At 44.2% G+C, this 21,287-nt stretch overlaps 1 long non-coding RNA gene across 2 annotated transcripts; it reads left to right on the forward strand.

Moving 5' to 3' along the window:
- The first annotated feature begins 4,214 nt into the window (after window positions 1-4,214).
- Window positions 4,215-20,939, forward strand: LOC132397102 (uncharacterized). Of its 2 annotated transcripts, XR_009513269.1 has the most exons (4): window positions 4,215-4,297; window positions 4,466-4,524; window positions 14,410-14,529; window positions 15,511-20,939. It is a non-coding gene; the product is annotated as an uncharacterized LOC132397102 (long non-coding RNA). The 2 variants fall into 2 exon arrangements; XR_009513268.1 differs by lacking the exon at window positions 14,410-14,529.
- The last annotated feature ends 348 nt before the right edge of the window (window positions 20,940-21,287 follow it).

Below are 21,287 nucleotides of genomic sequence, written 5' to 3' on the forward strand. Positions count from 1 at the left end.
GCTCACCATCTTGTTATCTTGTTTCTTGGATCGTTGGGTGAAATCGTGGGTTATCCACAGAAAGTTGATTCACAAATTTTACATAAAAAACTGCCCTGCATAAAACAGGAATACAATCTGTAAGTTCTTATACACATTCTATTTTCTATTTCAAAATTACTCAATATCACATTTCATTTCCAAACATTTCTCAGTTACACTTCTGAACATATTTCACACAAAAATTATATAGTCAGGGCAATAAAAGTGTTTTAATTCACCAGATCTCTTGGTATGATTTGGCCAGCTGGTGGCATAGTGACATCAGTGCCGGGCTTCGGAGTGAAGGCTCCCAAGTTTGAATCCAGCCAGCTCCCTTGCACGCTTTCCATCTGTGCTGGGTTGAGCATCCAGCCAGCAACTCAGCCTCGTAAAGACAAGAAAGCCTGCAAAAAAAAAGCCATTATGACAGCATCCGGATGACTCCACTCGGAGTTAAGGGCTTTCTTCTTCTTCGTGGTACGATTTAACAGAACTAATTCCCGTTTACACTGTAGAGATCTTGGACCTCAATCTCTGCCGATATCATCTCACCATAGCTGGTACTTATTTTAGCTGTGGCTACAATAAATCTCTCCTCCAGGAGCTTCACCCTGAGAATTTCCAAAAAAATAGAGTAGAGATACTTCTTCTTCTGACCTTCAATGCAGTCCATTACCACCACCAACTGGACTGGAGTGTGGTATAGAGTTAAAAAAAATAGAACCCCTACCAGTTCTTTATCAAATTAAAACTAAGTTACCCCAAAAAGCCCTATAGATTTTAAATAATGAAAGACAATATTGTGAATTAAAGCCACTACCATACTTAATAGTTTTTAAATGAAAACTATCAGACCCAAAGCTAGTAGTGCAGCCTCCATTTGCTTTCTTTCAACTTTATATGCTTTACATTGTAAAATAGCGTGTTTAACTGTTTCATGATGAAAAAACCTACACATCCCAGAGTGATGTTTTCCAACATGATACAAGGAATAACCAAGCATAGTATGCCCAATTCTAAGTCGAGTCAATATAATTCCTTCCCTTCTTGTCTTAACCCCCTTCTTCCAACAATCCAACAGTTTTATGTATTCTGTAAAGGTCTCTCCCTTTATGCCCATTTTCCCACAAATCTTATCATAATCCTCTAATTCTTAGCTCTACCAATCCCTGAGTTTCTGATTTGATACGTGTCAGGTCCATATCCACAGATGAACTTTTAACAGCTTTTTCAGCCAAACAATCAACCCGCTCATTCCCCTCAACACCTCCATGTACAGGGACCCATAATAAGATGGCATGTAGACCAATACTTTGAATGTGAAATAAAATTTGAAGAGTTTCAAGCAGTAAATCTGACCTCTTGCTGAATGACCCATTTTAAGACTAGGCAAATCTGAAAAAGAATCTGAACAAATTACAAATTTGCAAGGACAGATTTCCTCCACCCACTGTAAACTCAAAATGATGGCAATCAGTTCTGCAATGTATACTGATAAATGGTTTGTAGGATGTTTCTTTATTGTTACCTGTAATTGAGATACAAAAACAGCCACACAGACATTCCCTGTATAATTATCTTTCAATTCATCAGAAAAAAATGGTTAACATCTCATAATAATTTTCCTTAACATACTGATGAACCACCTGCATCTCAGGCATATCAGGATCCTTGGATTTCATTAAATCATGCAACCCAAAATCAACCTTGGAAAAAAACAGTGGGACAAATTAAATAATCCAACAAACCCATATTCTTCACATGATGAGAATCCAGCCTTCCAAAATGTAAAACACTCTTAAGAAGTTCCCAACAGTCTTCCAACACACTTTTAACAGGGTGATAACTCCACTGCCCCCTCAAGTTAACCCAGTATGTTAACAACAACTTCAACCTCCACAACTATAAGGGCAATTGTCCCATTTCAACCAGTAAAGCTGAAATAGGAGACAACCTTAATGAGCCACAACACAGTCTTATAGTCCAAACTTCCTAAATTTGAAGAAGCTGAATCCTAAACCATAATCAAGTACCAATCTAATTATATGGTAAACAGAGATTTTTGTGTAGCATACAAGAATACCCACATAGATAGCTAAGGATATTTAATGCCCTTATTTGTCACTTATCTTACTGATATGGTGCTTCCACATCAGCTTATGATTCAGGCACATTCCAAGAAATCTTACTACTGACACTTCTTTAAGAGTTTGCCAACAGAATTTCAAATTAAGTGCATGACTATTGATCCTCCTTGTAAATCATTTAACTTGTGTTTTAGCTACTGAAAGCTCAAAACCCCATCTATTTGCCCACTGTTCAACCTTATTGTTTTTTCTGTATCAAATAATACTGCTATTACAACTTCTTTATTTACCTGTGCTTTCCTAATATCATCTTCGAAACATAAAACTGAATCCAGTCATTCTATCCTTTTGAAATCTGCTGATAAAATGCTATTATCATTTCTTTTCAAAATATAACTCAACCACTCTATTACTATGTATTCCACGTTTACACAAGTGGGAAGATAATAATATTGGCCTACAACTAGAAGGATCCAGTGGGGGTTTCCAGGTTTTAGAATAGGCACTACTAGTGCCATCTTCCATGAGGAGATCCAAATTTCAAATATGTGATTCAAAAATTTTAATATTATCAAGAGAGTTTTTGGCCAAATATTTAAACGTGTAATAACATACATGATCCTTCCCTGGAGGTGTCTGACCTGTACTATTACTAGCTTTCTTAAACTCACATAAAGAAAACTCTGTATCACTAATACTATCATTGTTACAGCTGGCTTCCAACACATCAGGGTATTCACTCGGATTCTTATCCCTACATTGTTTAGCCTCTCCTGATTATGAATTGCAGCAAATGACTGAGCCAGTAACTCAACCTTCTCTATTTTAGTAACAATTGTATTACCTTCTTTAATATTGGAATGTTATTAGCCTCATGAATCCCCCTCCCCCATTTTTAATCATTCCCAAACATCTCCAAGTTTAATATCCCTTCCAATACTTTCACAATATGACCTCCAGTAAACCTTTTTCTCAACCTCCACGACTTTCCTCACCATAACCTGTGCCCTTTAATACTTAGTATACTTAACATTCCTAAACATCTTATTTCTCTCCCGAATTGTCTCTGCACACTCCTCAGTCCACCACAGTACAGCCTTTCCCTTATTACGGTCCTTTTTAATAGGAATCATTTCCACCGTACTTTGATGAATCGGACATAACTTTTCATTGCACAAATCCACATCATCAACAACATTCAACCCTGACAGACGTTCATCACATAAAACCTTAAACCTCTCCCAATTTGCTTTACCAAAATTCCACCTTCTAAAACTGGCCTTCTGTCCCCTGTACAAATACACACCCAAGCTTATAAATATAGGAAAATGATCAATTCCCAATGTTTCATCTCCCATGACACTCCACTCACTCCAGCTGTTGGAAACTAACGTTAAATTGACAGCAGCTCCAGAACTATAATGAATATTAAATCACCTCCCATCATTAAGACACACAAGATGTGAAAAATCTAAAAAAATATTCGACAATAAAACCATTACCATCATTCTTGCAACAACCCCACAGTGTTAACCCCAACACCATACGACCTTCAGTGAGCTGGAACAGCCATTATAACAACTGTATTTGCATAAGCAACATAGGTACATGTACTGTACTATTTTTTTGCCAATTAAAGTCTTCAATCGTACTGTCTTCTCACACTGCTTGTTATGCTTACAAACGATTAATACCTTCCCTTCGCTTAAAGTACGAGCACAATCTATATTCCCTACGGCCGATTTTAACTCTGTAGTTAATTTCATTGGATTGTTCCAGAACAAGTTAAAACAATACTTTTAAGTCTTCATTCTTTTTTTCGCCAAAATATGCCGCCCTTCCTCTCCATCATTTGAAATCATTACAAAATTCTGTTTCTCTTTCCGTTTTCCAGCTCTTATTCCAACCTGCTCCTGCCAACCCACCCTGGCTCGAACCCTCTCTTTGCGGTTCCTTTGCCAGATGCTTCCCGCCACCCGGCGAACCTACTCCATTTCCCAACATTCCCCACACCATTCACACTCGCGCCGCCCCCCAACCGTCAACCGCTGATCCACGCGCCGGGCTCGCGCCGCCCCCCAACCGCCGCTCCTGGCGCCGGACCCGCGCCGCCCCCCAACCGCCGCTCCTGGCGCCGGACCCGCGCCGCCCTCCAACCGCCGATCCTCGCGCCGGGCGCGCCAACAGAGGTACGAACTGCGAGTACATTTAACAGTTCATACTTGCTGTTAGTTTCTGTCGTTGGCTGCATTTCCCTCGCTTGTCCACGCATGGGTCAGTCGCGTCTCTTTCTCCCGTACCTGTTTTTTTTCCCCTTTTTTTGTAATCCCGTAAATCTGTTTTTCATCCCTCCGCAGGTGGAACATCTTGTGGTTTGATCAACCTGATTTACAATAGCAGAGGACATCCACGTGAGGTGAGTGGAGGAAACTAGGGGAGATGTCAAAGGAAGGATTTAAGAATTCTGACTGATGGGTGAACTTGTGTGGCAAATTTGAGGGATCTATGAATATGGACCCCCAAATCCCTCTGTTTCTCGACACTCTTAAGAATCCTGCCATTAACCTTAAGCTTGCTCTGTGCTTTTGAAGATCTTGCCAGTTCTTTCTAAGCATTCTGTGCTCTCTCCCTTCAAATTACTTCTCCCTCAACAGGGCCTAACACATTGTTAAGGATCCCCACCACCCACCCCACAATCTCTTAGACCCGCTATTGTCAGGAAGGAAGTACAGACATATCAGGACTAGAATTGCAGGACTGGATAACATCTTCCCTCAGATTGAGAAGTTCATGAATACCCTGCTCCCAACTGAGGTTTCAGTTTTAGGGCATTCAACTACTTCCTGTTTATTGTTTACTTTTGCTGCACATTACATGCATTTTGAACTATGTTAACTCATTTGTGTTAATACTTTGGTTTATGCACTGTGTGTCTGTTATGTTTTGTGGGTGCACCGTGGTCCAGAGGAACATTGTTTTAATTTGCTTGTATATATGTACAGTCAGAAGACAATAAATTTGAACGGGAACTTTTACCTCCAATTCTCCCTTCCTTACACCCTGTTCCTTTTCCCATTGGGACACGGGCTCAGAGCTGTGCTGGCTGCTCCACCATTACAAGCATCGCATTGCTGTGTGGACTGTTTGCAGGTACACAGATTCTGCCATCACCACTAGAAATATGAGTGACGTAGGTTTCAGGAGAGTGGTCCCTTGCGGCCACGCTGCAGGGGATGGTGGCATCGATTAGAAATGTGGGACCAGCTCAGTCATCAAGGATAGATACGGAGGCTCCAATCTCAGATGTGTGAGCATTCCCTCAGCAAGATAGAGGCCCCACCCTCTCCTCCCTGGCCAGATGTGGAGACCCACCCTCTCCTCCCCGGCCAGATGTAGAGAACCCACCCTCTCCTCCCCGGCCAGATGTGGAGACCCCACCCTCTCCTCCCCGGCCAGGTGGAGACCCCACCCTCTCCTCCCCGGCCAGATGTGGAGACACCACCCTCTCCTCCCTGGCCAGATGTGGAGAACCCACCCTCTCCTCCCCGGCCAGATGTAGAGACACCACCCTCTCCTCCCTGGCCAGATGTAGAGAACCCACCCTTTCCTCCCTGGCCAGATGTGGAGAACCCACCCTCTCCTCCCTGGCCAGATGTGGAGACACCACCCTCTCCTCCCTGACCAGATGTGGAGACCCCACCCTCTCCTCCCCGGCCAGATGTGGAGACCCCACCCTCTCCTCCCCGGCCAGGTGGAGACCCCACCCTCTCCTCCCTGACCAGATGTAGAGACACCACCCTCTCCTCCCCGGCCAGATGTAGAGAACCCACCCTCTCCTCCCCGGCCAGATGTGGAGACCCCACCCTCTCCTCCCCGGCCAGGTGGAGACCCCACCCTCTCCTCCCCGGCCAGATGTGGAGACACCACCCTCTCCTCCCTGGCCAGATGTGGAGAACCCACCCTCTCCTCCCCGGCCAGATGTGGAGACACCACCCTCTCCTCCCTGGCCAGATGTGGAGAACCCACCCTCTCCTCCCTGGCCAGATGTGGAGAACCCACCCTCTCCTCCCTGGCCAGATGTGGAGAACCCACCCTCTCCTCCCCGGTCAGATGTGGAGACCCCACCCTCTCCTCCCTGGCCAGATGTGGAGACCCCACCCTCTCCTCCCCTGCCAGATGTGGAGAACCCACCCTCTCCTCCCCGGCCAGATGTAGAGACACCACCCTCTCCTCCCCGGCCAGATGTGGAGACACCACCCTCTCCTCCCTGGCCAGATGTGGATACCCCATCCTCTCCTCCCCGGCCAGATGTGGATACCCCATCCTCTCCTCCCCGGCCAGATGTGGAGGCCCCACCCTCTCCTCCCCGGCCAGATGTGGAGACCCCACCCTCTCCTCCCCGGCCAGATGTGGAGACACCACCCTCTCCTCCCCGGCCAGATGTGGAGACACCACCCTCTCCTCCCCTGCCAGATGTGGAGGCCCCACCCTCTCCTCCCCGGCCAGATGTGGAGACACCACCCTCTCCTCCCCTGCCAGATGTGGAGGCCCCACCCTCTCCTCCCCGGCCAGATGTGGAGACACCACCCTCTCCTCCCTGGCCAGATGTGGATACCCCATCCTCTCCTCCCCGGCCAGATGTGGAGGCCCCACCCTCTTCTCCCTGGCCAGATGTGGGTCTCCTCTCTGGCCAGATTTGGAGGAGCCACCTTCATCCTGCCGGCCAGATGAGTGACCAGTCCCCTAAGCCAGATATTTCTTATTGTTTTATTTAGTTAGACATACAGCATGGAACAGGTCCTTCCATCTCACTAAGGTGTGCCAACCAGTTCTTCATCTGATTTCATCATGGGCCTAATTAGCCTATTAATTACAAAGGAACATATATACTTCCTTGCTGGAATTGAGCTTCAAACTCCGAGTCCCTGAGCTGTAATCGCTCTGTTACATGGTGTCCATTTGGATTTGCTGCATGCTCCTCTCCAGATGGATGTGGTGGCCCTGAGCACTCACTTTACAGGTATGATGACCACACACCCTTCACAGCCAGATGTGGTGGCCCCACCTCTCCTCTTCTGCTTCACGCCAGATGAGGAGGACCAACTGTTTTCTCACTGGCCAAATGTGGAAGTCCCCATCTTCTCCTTGGCAGATTGTGGGATGAACCTGCTCACTGAGGCAGTTTCCCAGCTCCTGGTAGAGGAGTTTGGAATGCTACTGAAAGAGTTGAAGTGTGAGGCAAGGGGTGAGGAAGAGCTGTTTGCTGGGCTGTTGGATCAGGGATGGTGGGACCCAGAGAGGGAAATGTGACAGGACTGGAGTCACATGCGTGGTCAGGAAGGGGTTAGGACATGGTTTGGCAAATAAGGTGAAAGTAAATCCGAAAGGTTTCTACAGTTATATTAAAAGCAAGAGGATAGTAAGGGATAAAATTGGCCCCTTAGAGAATCAGAGTGGTCAGCTATGTGTGGAGCCGAGGGAGATGGGAGAGATTTTGAACGATTTCTTCTCTTCGGTACTCACTAAGGAGAAGGATATGAAATTGTCTAAGGTGTGGGAAACAAGTAAGGAAGTTATGGAAACTATGACAATTAAAGAGGTGGAAATACTGGCACTTTTAGGAAATTTAAAAGTGGATAAATCTCCGGGTCCTGTCAGGATATTCCCCAGGACCTTGAGAGAAGTTTGTGTAGAGATAGCAGGAGCTCTGACGGAGATCTTTCAGATGTCATTAGAAACGGGGATTGTGCTGGAGGATTGGCGTATTGCTCATGTGGTTCCATTGTTTGAAAAGGGTTCTAGAAGTAAGCCTAGCAATTATAGACCTGTCAGTTTGACATCAGTGGTGGGTAAATTAATGGAAAGTATTCTTAGAGATAGTATTTATAATTATCTGGATAGACAGGATCTGATTAGGAGTAGCCAGCATGGATTTGTGCATGGAAGGTCATGTTTGACAAACCTTATTGAATTTTTTGAAGAAGTTATGAGGAATGTTAACGAGGGTAAGGCAGTGGATGTAGTCTATATGGACTTCAGCAAGGCCTTTGACAAAGTTCCACATGGAAGGTTAGTTAAGAAGGTTCAGTCGTTAGGTATTAATGCTGGAGTAATAAAATGGATTCAACAGTGGCTAGATGGGAGATGCCAGAGAGTAGTGGTGGATAATTGTTTATCGGGATGGAGGCCAGTGACTAGCGGGGTGCCTCAGGGATCTGTTTTGGGCCCAATGTTGTTTGTAATATACATAAATGATCTGGATGATGGGATGGTAAATTGGATTAGTAAGTATGCCGATGATACTAAGGTAGGAGGTATTGTGGATAATGAGGTGGGTTTTCAAAGCTTGCAGGGAGATTTATGCCGGTTAGAAGAATGGGCTGAATGTTGGCAGATGGAGTTTAATGCTGAGAAGTGTGAGGTTCTACATTTTGGAAGGAATAATCCAAATAGAACATACAGGGTAAATGGTAGGGCATTGAGGAATGCAGAGGCACAGAGAGATCTAGGAATAACAGTGCATAGTTCCCTGAAGGTGGAGTCTCATGTAGATAGGGTGGTGAAGAAGGCTTTTGGAACGCTGGCCTTTATAAATCAGAGCATTGAGTACAGAAGTTGGGATGTAATGTTAAAATTGTACAAGGCATTGGTAAGGCCAAATTTAGAATATTGTGTACAGTTCTGGTCACCAAATTATAGGAAAGATATCAATAAATTAGAGAGAGTGCAGAGACGATTTACTAGGATGTTACCTGGGTTTGAGCACTTAAGTTACAGAGAAAAGTTGAACAAGTTAGGTCTCTATTCATTGGAGCATAGAAGGTTGAGGGGGGGATTTGATCGAGGTATTTAAAATTTTGAGAGGGATAGATAGAGTTGACATGAATAGGCTGTTTCCATTGAGAGTAGGGGAGATTCAAACGAGAGGACATGATTTGAGAGTTGGGGGCAAAAGTTTAAGGGAAACACGAGGGGGTATTTCTTTACTCAGAGAGTGATAGCTGTGTGGAATGAGCTTCCTGTAAAAGTAGTAGAGGCCAGTTCAGTTGTGTCATTTAAGGTAAAATTGGATAGGTATATGGACAGGAAAGGAGTGGAGGGTTATGGGCTGAGTGCGGGTAGGTGGAACTAGGTGAGATTAAGAGTTCGGCACGGACTAGGAGGGCCGAGATGGCCTGTTTCCGTGTTGTGATTGTTATATGGTTATATCACCCAGGGCCAGCACAGCCACAATAGGCTGAGGCTACGTCCACACTACACCGGATAAATTCGTAACCGAAGCTTTTTCTCTTCATTTTTACTCTCCGTGCACACTGAAATGGTGTTTTCGTCCCACAAAACTGGAGCTTTTCAGAAACGCTGTCCAGGGTGTGTAATTTTTAAAACGTTGCTTTGGCAGATCAGTGTGGATGGCGTAATCAGAGAAATCTGAAAATGCTGTCAGACAGCAGCACGCAATTTCATTATTTTCCTGAACGCAACCCCCCACACAGTTTACCAACTTCAGAACAATGAGACTGAAGTCAGAAGAGTTAGAAATGTACTCACCAAATACTTTGACCTATAATTTACTGAATAAATAAGTATACTCACTTGGCCTTGTTTTTTGTCCCTGCTCATATGAAGATGGTTTACCTATTTATGCAAGTACTTCTCTGACAATAAATGTGTTACAGCCTTATGTAACATTGTATGGAAATACAAGATAATAGTGATGCAGACATGTTTTACACATTTAACAAAGTGCTTTATTAATGCAACAGAGTTCATCAGTTTTTCAATGTTCATCGTCAGCCGGGTCATACTGTATGCAAACTCCCTTTTGGTTGCCTCCATACGCTCCAGTATTTGTTTTTTTTAAGTCCTCCTGCATGAGAGCCAACAGCTGCCTGAAGTTTAAGTTTTTCTAGTCTGTAACTGAACAAACACGCACTTTCACAGCAAGATTCAACACCAAACATGTTGCTTGTTTTCAGTAGATGTGTCCTGCACATGCGCAGTAGGAAGAAATTCGCCAAAATCTCCATGTTAATGTGGACGGAGATATTTTTTAAAACGCTTAGTGTGGACGCCTATCATTTTCACGCAAACCCGGCATTTTCAAAATTATTTGGTCTAGTGTGGATGTAGCCTGAGTGTCCTATGATTGGTTGTCTCACCCACACCAGAGCAAGAATAATCTTGTGGCCTTGGTGGCAGAGTGTGTGGGGTCGCAGTCCAGCTGCACATTGACACCCTTGTCAGAACCACATATTGATGTCTGCGCTATTTTTCCCATCATGTAACCTCTGCTCTTCCATCATGGCATATTTATTATCCCTCTCAACCCCATTCTCCTGTCTTTTCCCTGTAATGTTTGACACAGTTTTAATCTAGAACTTATCAAAATCCTCTTTAAATAACCCAAATAATTTGGATTGCAGAGCTGTCTGAAGCAATGAATTCAGCAGATGCACCACCCTTTGGCTGACCTCTAGTACTAGACTATCGAACTTTAGGAAATACCCTCTCCACACCCACTTTATCTAGTCCTTTCAATATTAAATAGATGTCAAAAGGTTTCTCATTCTCCTAAACCCCAGCAAATACAGGCCCAGAGCCTTTAAACGTTCCTCATATGTTAACCATTTAACTTGTGGAAGCTTTCTCATGAACTTCGTCTGGATGCTCTCCAATGCCAGCACATTTTTTCTTGAATGGGGGGTGGTGTGCAAAACTGCTCACAATACTCCAAGCGTAGACTGACAAATATAAAGTCTCAGCATCACAACCTTCCTGTTGTACTCTGGGTGGGGGAGAGTAGAGGATGTGAGAGAACAAGTGACTCCATTCCTGGAGAAGAGGTGCATCTCAGTGAACCTCTGTAGGATGGTCTGGGTCTTGGAGAAGAAGTATTCTAACCACTCATCCCTGCCACCCACTCTTTCCTCCATTCCTTCCAGTTTTAAAGGGGTGATGTCTTGGGCACAAAGTAGAAGGTTGTGTTCCACGTGGGGCTGAAACCTGAATCAGTGAAAGTCAGACACAACACCTCCAACTGTAACAAGGTTCAAATCCAAACACTGGCTCAGAAATGATGATGCAAGTATTAACACAAGAGTTTCTATAGATGTTGATATCTAGAACGATACACACAAATTGCTGGAGGAACTCAGCGTGTCAGGTAACGTCTATCGAAATGATTAAATGGTCAATATTTTGGGCTGAGACCTTCTACCTGGTCTGGAAAAAAAGTGGGAAGATGCTAGAATAAAGTCATGGGAAGGGAAGGACGTGCTGGAAGTTGATGGAGTTTTCATGTTGGCGGGGTAGGGGGAGTGAAGTATGAGGCTGGGAGGTGAAAGGTGAAAAAGGAAGGTGCTGGAGAAGAAGGAGTCTGATAGGAGAGGAGAGTGGACTATGGTAGAAAGGGAAGAAGTAGGGGCACCAAGGGATGTGCTAGGCAATGAGGAGAAAAGCTAATAGGCCAAAGTGGGAAATTGAAGAAATGCAAATAAAATTACCAGAACTGGGAGAGATTGATGATCATGACATCAGATTGGAGGCTTCCTAAAAGGAATAAGAGGTGTTGCTCCAGCAAACTGAGAGTGGCATCATCATGGCAGAAAAGGAAGCCATGGATCAATGTGTCAGAATAGAAGCTGGAATAGGAATTCAAATGGTCAGCCACTAATGAATTCTGCTTTTTGTGGATGGAGCAAAGGTGCCCGACCGACCGGTTTCCCAATCTATGTTGGCTGTCACCAGTGTAGTGGAGTCCCCATCAAGAGCACTGGTAACAGCAGGTGAACACAACAGGTTCACAAGTGGTGTTGTCTCTCCTGTAAGGGCTGTTACTGGCCCTGAATGGTGAGGGAGGAGGTGAATGGGGAGGTGTACCACTTCAGCTGCTTGTCAGAATAAATGTCAGGAGGGAGAATGTGGAGAGTAATATAGAACTTGGAAAGGCACAGCATAGGAACAGGTAATTCAGCCACAATGTTGTGCCGAACAAGGCAAAAAGCAGATTAAAACCCCTTAAACACTAATCCCTCCCCCTTCACAAAGTCTATATCCCTCCATCTTCTTTACGTCCATGTGCCTATCCAAATGTCTTAAAGGCCTCTAATTTATTTGTCTGTACCACCAGACCACGCTGCACATTCCGGGCATCCAGGACTCTTGAGTGGAAAAGTCTACACCTCACATCCCCCTTGAACCTACCCCCTCTTATATTCAATGCATGCCCCCTGTTATTATACATTTCAACCCTGCGAAACAGATACTCTCTTTGCACTCTATCTATGTATATCATCATCTTGTAAACCTTTATCAGATCTGCCATAAGCCTCTGGCTCTCCAGAGAAAACTACCCAAGTTTATCCAGCCTCTCATGATAGCACATGCCCTCTAAACAGGGCAGCATCCTGGTAAGCCTCTTCTACACAGTCTCTGAAGCCTCAACATCCTTCCAATAATGAGGTGACCAGAACTGTATGCAGTACTCCTGATGTGGCCTAACCAGGGCTTTATAGTTACAACATAACCTCCTGACGTTTGAACTCAGTGCTTCAAATATTAAAAGCAGGCGTCCCATAAGCCGCCTTAACCACCTTATTGAACTGTTTAGCCACCTTCAATGAGCTATGAACTTGGATTACAAAATCTCTGCTCAGCAGCACTGTTAAAGGATCTTGACCTTAATGGTGTACTGTCTCCTTGTATTTGCCCCAGCAAGCTGCAACACCTCACATTTATCTGGGTTAAACTCTATCTGCCATTTCTCAGCCCATATCTGCAACTGATCTATATTGTGCTGTATTCTTTTCCAGTTTTCTACAGTATCCGCAACTCCACCAATCTTAGTATCATCCGCAAATTCACTGTGCTGTACAACCTCTCTTAATTATTTAAACTAGAAATTAAATGCTAACTTTACCAATCCCTTCTGGCTGCAATATCCATATCTTTCCATTCCCATTATGTTCATGTGCCTATCTAAAAGCCTCTCACCTTAATTGTATGCCCTCTAGTATTAAACATTTTGAACCTGAGAAAAAGATACTGTCTGTATCTGTGCCTCTCATAATTTGATAAACTCGTATCAGAGTTTGTATCAGTTTCTTTTGGTTCAGCCAGGGTCCCATCTGGATGTTCTTTGAGTCAAATTTATCTCTCTCTCCTTCAGGTATTTTGGCTTCAGGTTATAACCAGTGAAAGCTTTGTCTTGAATATTACTCTGGTAGATCTCCATCTCCTGCCCAGAGGTCTGAAAGTTCAGACCACTGCAGGCAATGTGGAGGGAGGGCAGGAGGAAAAGGGTGGGGAAAACCAGCAGGAGTGTGAGAGAGAGAGGATAGAGAGTGGGAGAAGAAGAGGAGGAAGGTTGGGCAGTGAAATGTGAGGGGTTATGTGTGTGTGTCATTGCGAGAGAGAGTGCAAATGAAAAAATATTTTAAAACTTCATTATTATTTCTGCACTGAATATCAGCAAGTAATGAAGGTGGTAGTATCTAAGGTTAGTATAAGGCAATAAAACGGTAACTGGGTTACTGTTCTGTGTGGTACCAGACATGCTTGGGCCTGAACAATCACCCAAATAAAGCTCTTTGAAGTTCCTGATCAGTATATGTGAATCGATCAGGAACTGTATAGGCATTAGGCAATGGCAGCTGGGGAGGGATAAGGAATGTACAGGCAAACTCTGGATGGACGTCCATGGAATTAGAACTGTTTAGAGTCCCATCCATAACCAGCAATTGGGGTGTTAATAGTTTACTGGAGGCTTCCTTCCCTGTGAGTTGGCTATGGTGGGTGGATATGAGAACTGGGAGGGTAGGGTAGAGATTCAGGGACTCAGATAAGAAATTTCATCCATGACAGGGTGTATATGTGTGTGCATGTGTAACTCTATGATTGTGTATCCATTTGAGTGCGTGTGTATCTGATTAAATAAATGCCAGACTCAAAAACTGTTACTTTCACCAATCAGTCAGGCTGTTCAACACCTGCGACCACTAACTCCATCATTATTTTATTATTTCCCATCAGTGACCTGATGTACATCCAGCGTCAATTTCTGGATGAACAATCGAAATTTTGTGTATGTTATCTAACGTATTGTATTTTTAGTGATTATTATGTTTTTTTGTGCTACATCAGATCCGGAATTTCAATTATTTCATTCTTTACATCTGTGTGCAGGAAACAACATTAAACAATTTTGAATCAAGAATCTTGTGTGTGTCTGTTGGTGTGCATTCATTTTTGTGTGTCTGGGAATGTATTCATTTTATTGTGTACATGTGTGTGTTTTGAGCAGGTGGAGGATAGAGTGAGGGAAGGTGGCCCTGAAGGGAGAAAGGAATGCTGGGTGAGGTGATGGGAGAACTAGTCAGGAACATGACAGCCAGTATTTACACTCAATGCCTTGGCTATGAAGGTAAGTGTACTAACTTATTCACCATCCACTCCATGTGTCAGGGAGCATTGGATTTGCTCCTTGACATCTTTCTGTACGTTAACACTCCTGAGGACTCTGCCATTTTTCTGTAAGTTGTATCACAATTTGAGCTCCCAAAATGCACTACCTCATGCTTGTCTGTCCCCTAGCAGCAGGGTGTGTGACTTGGGAAGGATGAGAAAGGCCCTAGAAAAGTCCACCCTGAATCTGGTACACACCCCTAACCTCTAACTCCAGTGATGACTTGCTGAATTTGATTCCACAGAGGAGGGCTCCCAGGCCTCTTTTCAAGGTCAAGGACAAATATTGACACCCTTAAACCTGCCCTCAGGCAGGAGGCACAGGAGCCAGAAGACACCACATATAGTTCAACAACAGAGAGGGCATATTGTTATGTGATTGGAGGAAAGTGTAGGGAGATGTCAGAGGGTTTTTTTTTTAAACAAACTGAGTGGTTTCAGTTTCTTTGTGCTTCAGACTTATGAATTTTCTCTCCATTTGGAAAATAGTCACCCCTTTTATTTCTTCTACCAAAGTGCATGACCATGTATTTCTAGACAATATATTCCATTAGCCACTTTCTTGGCCATTCTTCTCATTTAAGTCGATCTGTAGCCTCTCTACTTCCTCAAAACTACCTGCCCCTCGACCTGTCTTCATATCATCTGCAAACAGGGCCACAGAGCCATCAATTCCAATTTGTCAGGTAAGGTTTTCCCTTGAGGAAATCGTGCTGACTACAACCTATTTTATCATGTGCCTCCAAGTATCCGAAAACCACATCCTTAACAATTAACTCCAGCATCTTCCCAACCACTGAGGTCAGACTAACTGGTGTATACACAGTGCCTCTAAAAAGTATTCCGCCCCCCCCCCCCCCGGAAGTTTTCATGTTTTATTGTTTTACAACATTGAATCACAGTGGATCTAATTTGTTTTTTTTTTGACACTCCTCAACAGAAAAAGACTTTCGAGTCAGTGAAACAGATCTCAACAAAGTGATCTGCAGAACACCGATTCCAGGCCCCAACTTCCAGAACCCCAATTATTCTGCAGCATTTCATCCTTCACATTGATCCAAGGACATGCCGATCACCAAACAATGGGCCTTTGAACTCTGAACTCATCAGTGGTAAGCACTGGCATCGAACTCCATTCTCACCAATTCAGGAACCCAGGAGGTTATTGGAATGCATTTCTCCTTTCAACACAGAACTCAGACTCTAGAACGCACGGACAACTCTGTGAGTCCACTGACGAATTCGTAGGCAGTGCATTTGTGAGTCCACAAGTCTTCTGGAACTTAGGTTCCATGTTGTTCTGCTGAACATTGTGGGCATGCTCTGTTGTCATCCTTGGGTGTGCTGGTTGTAACACAAATGAGAAATTTCAGTGTAATTTTCTCTGTACATGTGACACCAAAGAACCCAGAGAAGACCTATGCATTCCATAGTGAAATTGTATAGGGACACCTTACAGTGGATATCAAGATTGAACATCAAAATCCAGTGCCCTGAGCTTAAACTGCTATGCTATCACGGTGCCTTGGTTGTTAACACAAACAACACATTTCCCTTTACACTTGGGGAAATAAAGGAATCTGAATGATTGAAGGATGGAGGGACTGAATGAATCAAAGGAGGGAGAGAGAGAGGATGAAGAATCAAGCAAAGAAGGCCCGAGTATGAGAGGGAAGGAGGGAGAGCAAGTGAGGGTGAACAAATGAGTAAGGGAGTGAATATGTGAGGGAAGAGTGAGAGTAAGTGAGTTTGGAGTGAATGTGAGGAAGTGAATATGAGAGGGCAGGAGGGAGAGTGAGCAAGGTGAGTGAGGGAGGGGATGATGGAGCAAGCCAAAAAATGTATGATGGGGTGAATGAATGTGCAAAGAAGAGAGAGACAGAATGAGTGGGCAAAGAATGGGGAGAAGGAATTCAGTGAAGGTGAATGAAGGAAGGGAGAGAGGACTCACCTTTTCTTTAAGGTTCTACTTCCTTGCATTCTCCTGCATTTTTGCAGCCTTATGTTCATCTGAGACCTTGTCATTCTCGTCAGTATAATCTTCTAGTTGGTTTACCCTCTTGACCTTCATCAGGATCTTTTCCTTCACTTGCTGTAATCATCAAATGAGTGAGCATAGTCATACAGCATACAGTCATACAGGCGCTTTGGCCCAACTCAAGTCTGCTGAGGAAGTCAAAGGCTCAATATCTATGAGTCCAAGTGGGCTGGAGACCAAAGGTGGCCTGTCCTGGGTGGTTTGAGTATCTCCGAAACTGCGGATCTCCTGCAATTTTCAAGCACAACAGCCTCAGGAGTTTATTGATCATAGTGCAAAAAAACAAAGAAATTCCCAGTGAGCAGCAGTTCTGTTGGTGGAAATGCCTTGTTAATGAGAAAGGTTAGAGGAGAATGGTGAGAGTAATTCAAGCTGACAGAAAGGCAACAGAAATGCAATTAACCATGTATTACGACAGTGGTTTGCCGAAGAGTATCTGAATGTATAACACATTGAACCATGAAGTGGATAGACTGCAGCAGCAGAAAACTTGGAGCGTACACTCTTGTTATTTCATTAGATACTAGAGGTATCTAGTAAAGTGGTCACTGAGTATATGTTCTATGTTCTGAGGTGACAGGTCATGTGATAAGACATCCCCAAACTGTTAGCAACACAACTTCAAGGTGATGGATGTGGCTTACCTTCCTCATTCAATTCATACATCTGGATGATATGTGATGCATTCTCCCTTGTTACATTCTCCCTTTGCACCTTCTGCAGGAACTCCTGTGGTTTTTCTACACTGATCAGCTGCTCTTTTTTGCTGGAGTTTTCAAAGATAATTGTGATCTCGCATTCTGTCAGCAGGTTGTAAAACTCCATCTCTGTGCCGTGGATGGTTCCATCCATCGTCACATTTCTGATGTTAGATACAGGGACCAAAGGCAGTTATGATGAAAGATCGGAGGAAATTGTGCTGTCAGTGAATCTGTGCCGGCTTCACTTAAGTGCTAACAGTTCACCTGATTTAACACTTACAACGAGAGTGTTGGACCTCTTTATTAGAAAGGGTGTGTTGGCAATAGAGAAGGTCCAGTGGTGGCTCACGAAAATAATCCAGGGAAAGAAAACAAACATTTGATGACTGGACCTGTGCTTGCTGGAGATTAGGAGAATGAGGTGTTGGAGGGTTGGGAGGGAAATCTCATTGAAACCTATCAACTATTGAAAGGACTAGATGTAATGGATGTTAAGAAGATGCTTCCTATAATGTGTGGGTCTGGGCCCAGATGGCACAGCATAACAATTGAAGGACGCCTCTTTACAGGAATTGAGATGAGATTTCTTTAGACAGAAAGGTAGTGACACTATGGAATTTATTGCAATACATGTCTGTGGAGGGCAATTTATTGGCTATAGTTAAAATGGAGGTTGATAAGTTGAGAAGTGGAGGACTCAGCAGGTCAGACATCATTCGTGGAGGAAAATAGAACCACAGAACATTACAGCACAAAAACAGCCCTTTTGGCCCTTCTTGACTTTGCCGAACCATTTTTCTGCCTAGTCCCACTGACCTGCACCTGGCCCATATCCCTGCATACACCTCTTTCCAGAATAATGGCTCTTCAGATTAAGATCCTTCATCAGGACTGGGAAGGAAGGGAGGAGAAGCCAGAATAATAAGGTATGAGAAGCAGAAGTAGTATAAGGTGGCAGGTTAGAGGTGAGACCAGATGAGGAGTAAATTTGGTGAGTGAGGAGGTGAGCAAGAAATAAGCTGGAATGTTGTAGATGTAAGAAGAGGTGAAGGAATCTGATATGAGTGGAAATTGGACCACAGAAAAGAGAGGCACCAAGGGATGAGATAGGCAGGTAAGGAGAAGTGGGAGGAGGCTTGAATCGGGAATTGAAGAAGAGAGGAGGGAAGGGGAAAAATTACCAGAGGTAGAGAGTCCTGATGAACGGTCTTGGCTTAAAATTATTTTTTATATTTCTTCATGCAAAACAAAGTTCAAGGCTTATGTTAGTGACAATAATTCTGACTCTGCTTCTATACCTTTTGGGCTTATGTACTTCTAAGTCAGAATATGTGATTAGGGGTGAAGCAGTTCCCATGTGCTTGCTGCCTTTGACTTCTACAGGGGGCTGAACTTGGGAGCCACTGTCAGAGAAGACAATGGGTGAAATAACACCTTGCCTTCCGGGCTGACTTATCAAAGGATATTGGCACAGCTTCATGCTGGAGTTTCTGTTTTTGAGTTTGGTAATGCCACAGATCCAGTACTGGGCTTCCTTGCTGCTACTGGCCACTAGTTTCAAGTTATTTTTCCTCCCCTTGAAGATGATGGTAAAGCTGTAGTAGGTGGGCTTCTCTACCTCTGACTGGTGACCTGACCGCAGCTCCTTGATGTCATCGATCAAGACTGAAGGAGGTTGGGTGGGTCGGGAGGATGGTATTACAGCAGCAGATTTTAGAGCACTATATTCAGATTCAGATGAATAAAGAAATTCTGCAAAATCAGGAAATCCAGATTAACAGAAACAAAATGCTGGAGGGACTGAACAGGTCAGGCAGCGTTGATGGAGGGGAATGAAGACTCAACATTTCAGGCTAATAATGTACCTCAGGAGTTGGAATGAGTCCTGATGAAGTGTCTGAGCCTGAAATATCAACTCTATTCTGACACACTTTGCAAAGGATACCGGCCCTGCTGCTCTCTCTGCTTTATGCTGGAGTTTCTGTTCTTGAGTTTGGTAATGCCATAGATCCAGTACTGGGCTTCCTTGCTGCTACTGGCCACTAGTTTCACGTTCTTTTTCCTCCCCTTAAAATGATGGTCAAGCTGTAGTAGGTGAGCTTCTCTACCTCTGACTGGTGACCTGCCCGCAGCTCCTTGATGTCATCGATCAAGACTGAAGGGGGTCGGGTGGGTTGGGGAGGGGAGGGGTAGTACAGCAGCAGATTTTAGAGCACTATATTCTGATGTATAAAGAGATTCTGCAAAAGCAGGAAATCCATATTAACAGAAGCAAAATGCTGGAGGGACTGAACAGGTCAGGCAGCGTTGATGGAGGGGAATGAAGACTCAACATTTCAGGCTAATAATGTACCTCAGGAGTTGGAATGAGTCCTGATGAAGTGTCTGAGCCTGAAATATCAACTCTTTATTCTGACACACTTTGCAAAGGATACTGGCCCTGCTGCGCTCTCTGCTTTATGCTAGGGTTTCTGTTCTTGAGTTTGGTAATGCCATAGGTCCAGTACTGGGCTTCCTTGCTGCTACTGGCCACTAGTTTCACGTTCTTTTTCCTCTCCTTTAAGATGTTGGTAAAGCTGCAGTCATTGTGTTCTTTAAGATTACCTCTGACTGGTGACCTGCCCGCAGCTCCTTGATGTCATCGATCAAGACTGAAGGGGGTCGGGTGGGTTGGGGAGGGGAGGGGTAGTACAGCAGCAGATTTTAGAGCACTGTATTCTGATGTATAAAGAGATTCTGCAAAAGCAGGAAATCCATATTAACAGAAGCAAAATGCTGGAGGGACTGAATAGGTCAGGCAGCGTTGATGGAGGGGAATGCAGACTCAACATTTCAAGCCAATAATGTACCTCAGGAGTTGGAATGAGTCCTGATGAAGTGTCTGAGCCTGAAATATCAACTCTATTCTGACACACTTTGCAAAGGATACTGGCCCTGCTGCGCTGTCTGCTTTATGCTGGGGTTTCTGTTCTTGAGTTTGGTAATGCCATAGATCCAGTTCTGGGCTTCCTTGCTGCTACTGGCCACTAGTTTCACGTTCTTTTTCCTCCCCTTAAAATGATGGTCAAGCTGTAGTAGGTGGGCTTCTCTACCTCTGACTGGTGACCTGCCCGCAGCTCCTTGATGTCATCGATCAAGACTGAAGGAGGTTGGGTGGGTCGGGGGGGATGGTATTACAGCAGCAGATTTTAGAGCACTATATTCTGATTCAGATGAATAAAGAAATTCTGCAAAATCAGGAAATCCAGATTAACAGAAACAAAATGCTGGAGGGACTGAATAGGTCAGGCAGCATTGATGGAGAGGAATAAAGAGTCAACATTTCAGGCCAATAATGTACCTCAGGAGTTGGAATGAGTCCTGATGAAGTGTCTGAGCCTGAAATATCAACTCTATTCTGACACACTTTGCAAAGGATACCGGCCCTGCTGCTCTCTCTGCTTTATGCTGGAGTTTCTGTTCTTGAGTTTGGTAATGCCATAGATCCAGTACTGGGCTTCCTTGCTGCTACTGGCCACTAGTTTCACGTTCTTTTTCCTCCCCTTAAAATGATGGTCAAGCTGTAGTAGGTGAGCTTCTCTACCTCTGACTGGTGACCTGCCCGCAGCTCCTTAATGTCATCGATCAAGACACAAGGGGGTCGGGTGGGTTGGGGAGGGGAGGGGTAGTACAGCAGCGGATTTTAGAGCACTATATTCTGATGTATAAAGAGATTCTGCAAAAGCAGGAAATCCATATTAACAGAAGCAAAATGCTGGAGGGACTGAACAGGTCAGGCAGTGTTGATGGAGGGGAATGAAGACTCAACATTTCAGGCTAATAATGTACCTCAGGAGTTGGAATGAGTCCTGATGAAGTGTCTGAGCCAGAAATATCAACTCTTTATTCTGACACACCTTGCAAAGGATACTGGCCCTGCTGCGCTCTCTGCTTTATGCTGGAGTTTGATAAGGCCATAGATCCAGTACAATCCTGTGT

This window comes from Hypanus sabinus, chromosome 1 (genome assembly GCF_030144855.1).
Source record: "Hypanus sabinus isolate sHypSab1 chromosome 1, sHypSab1.hap1, whole genome shotgun sequence".
Taxonomy (NCBI): domain Eukaryota; kingdom Metazoa; phylum Chordata; class Chondrichthyes; order Myliobatiformes; family Dasyatidae; genus Hypanus; species Hypanus sabinus.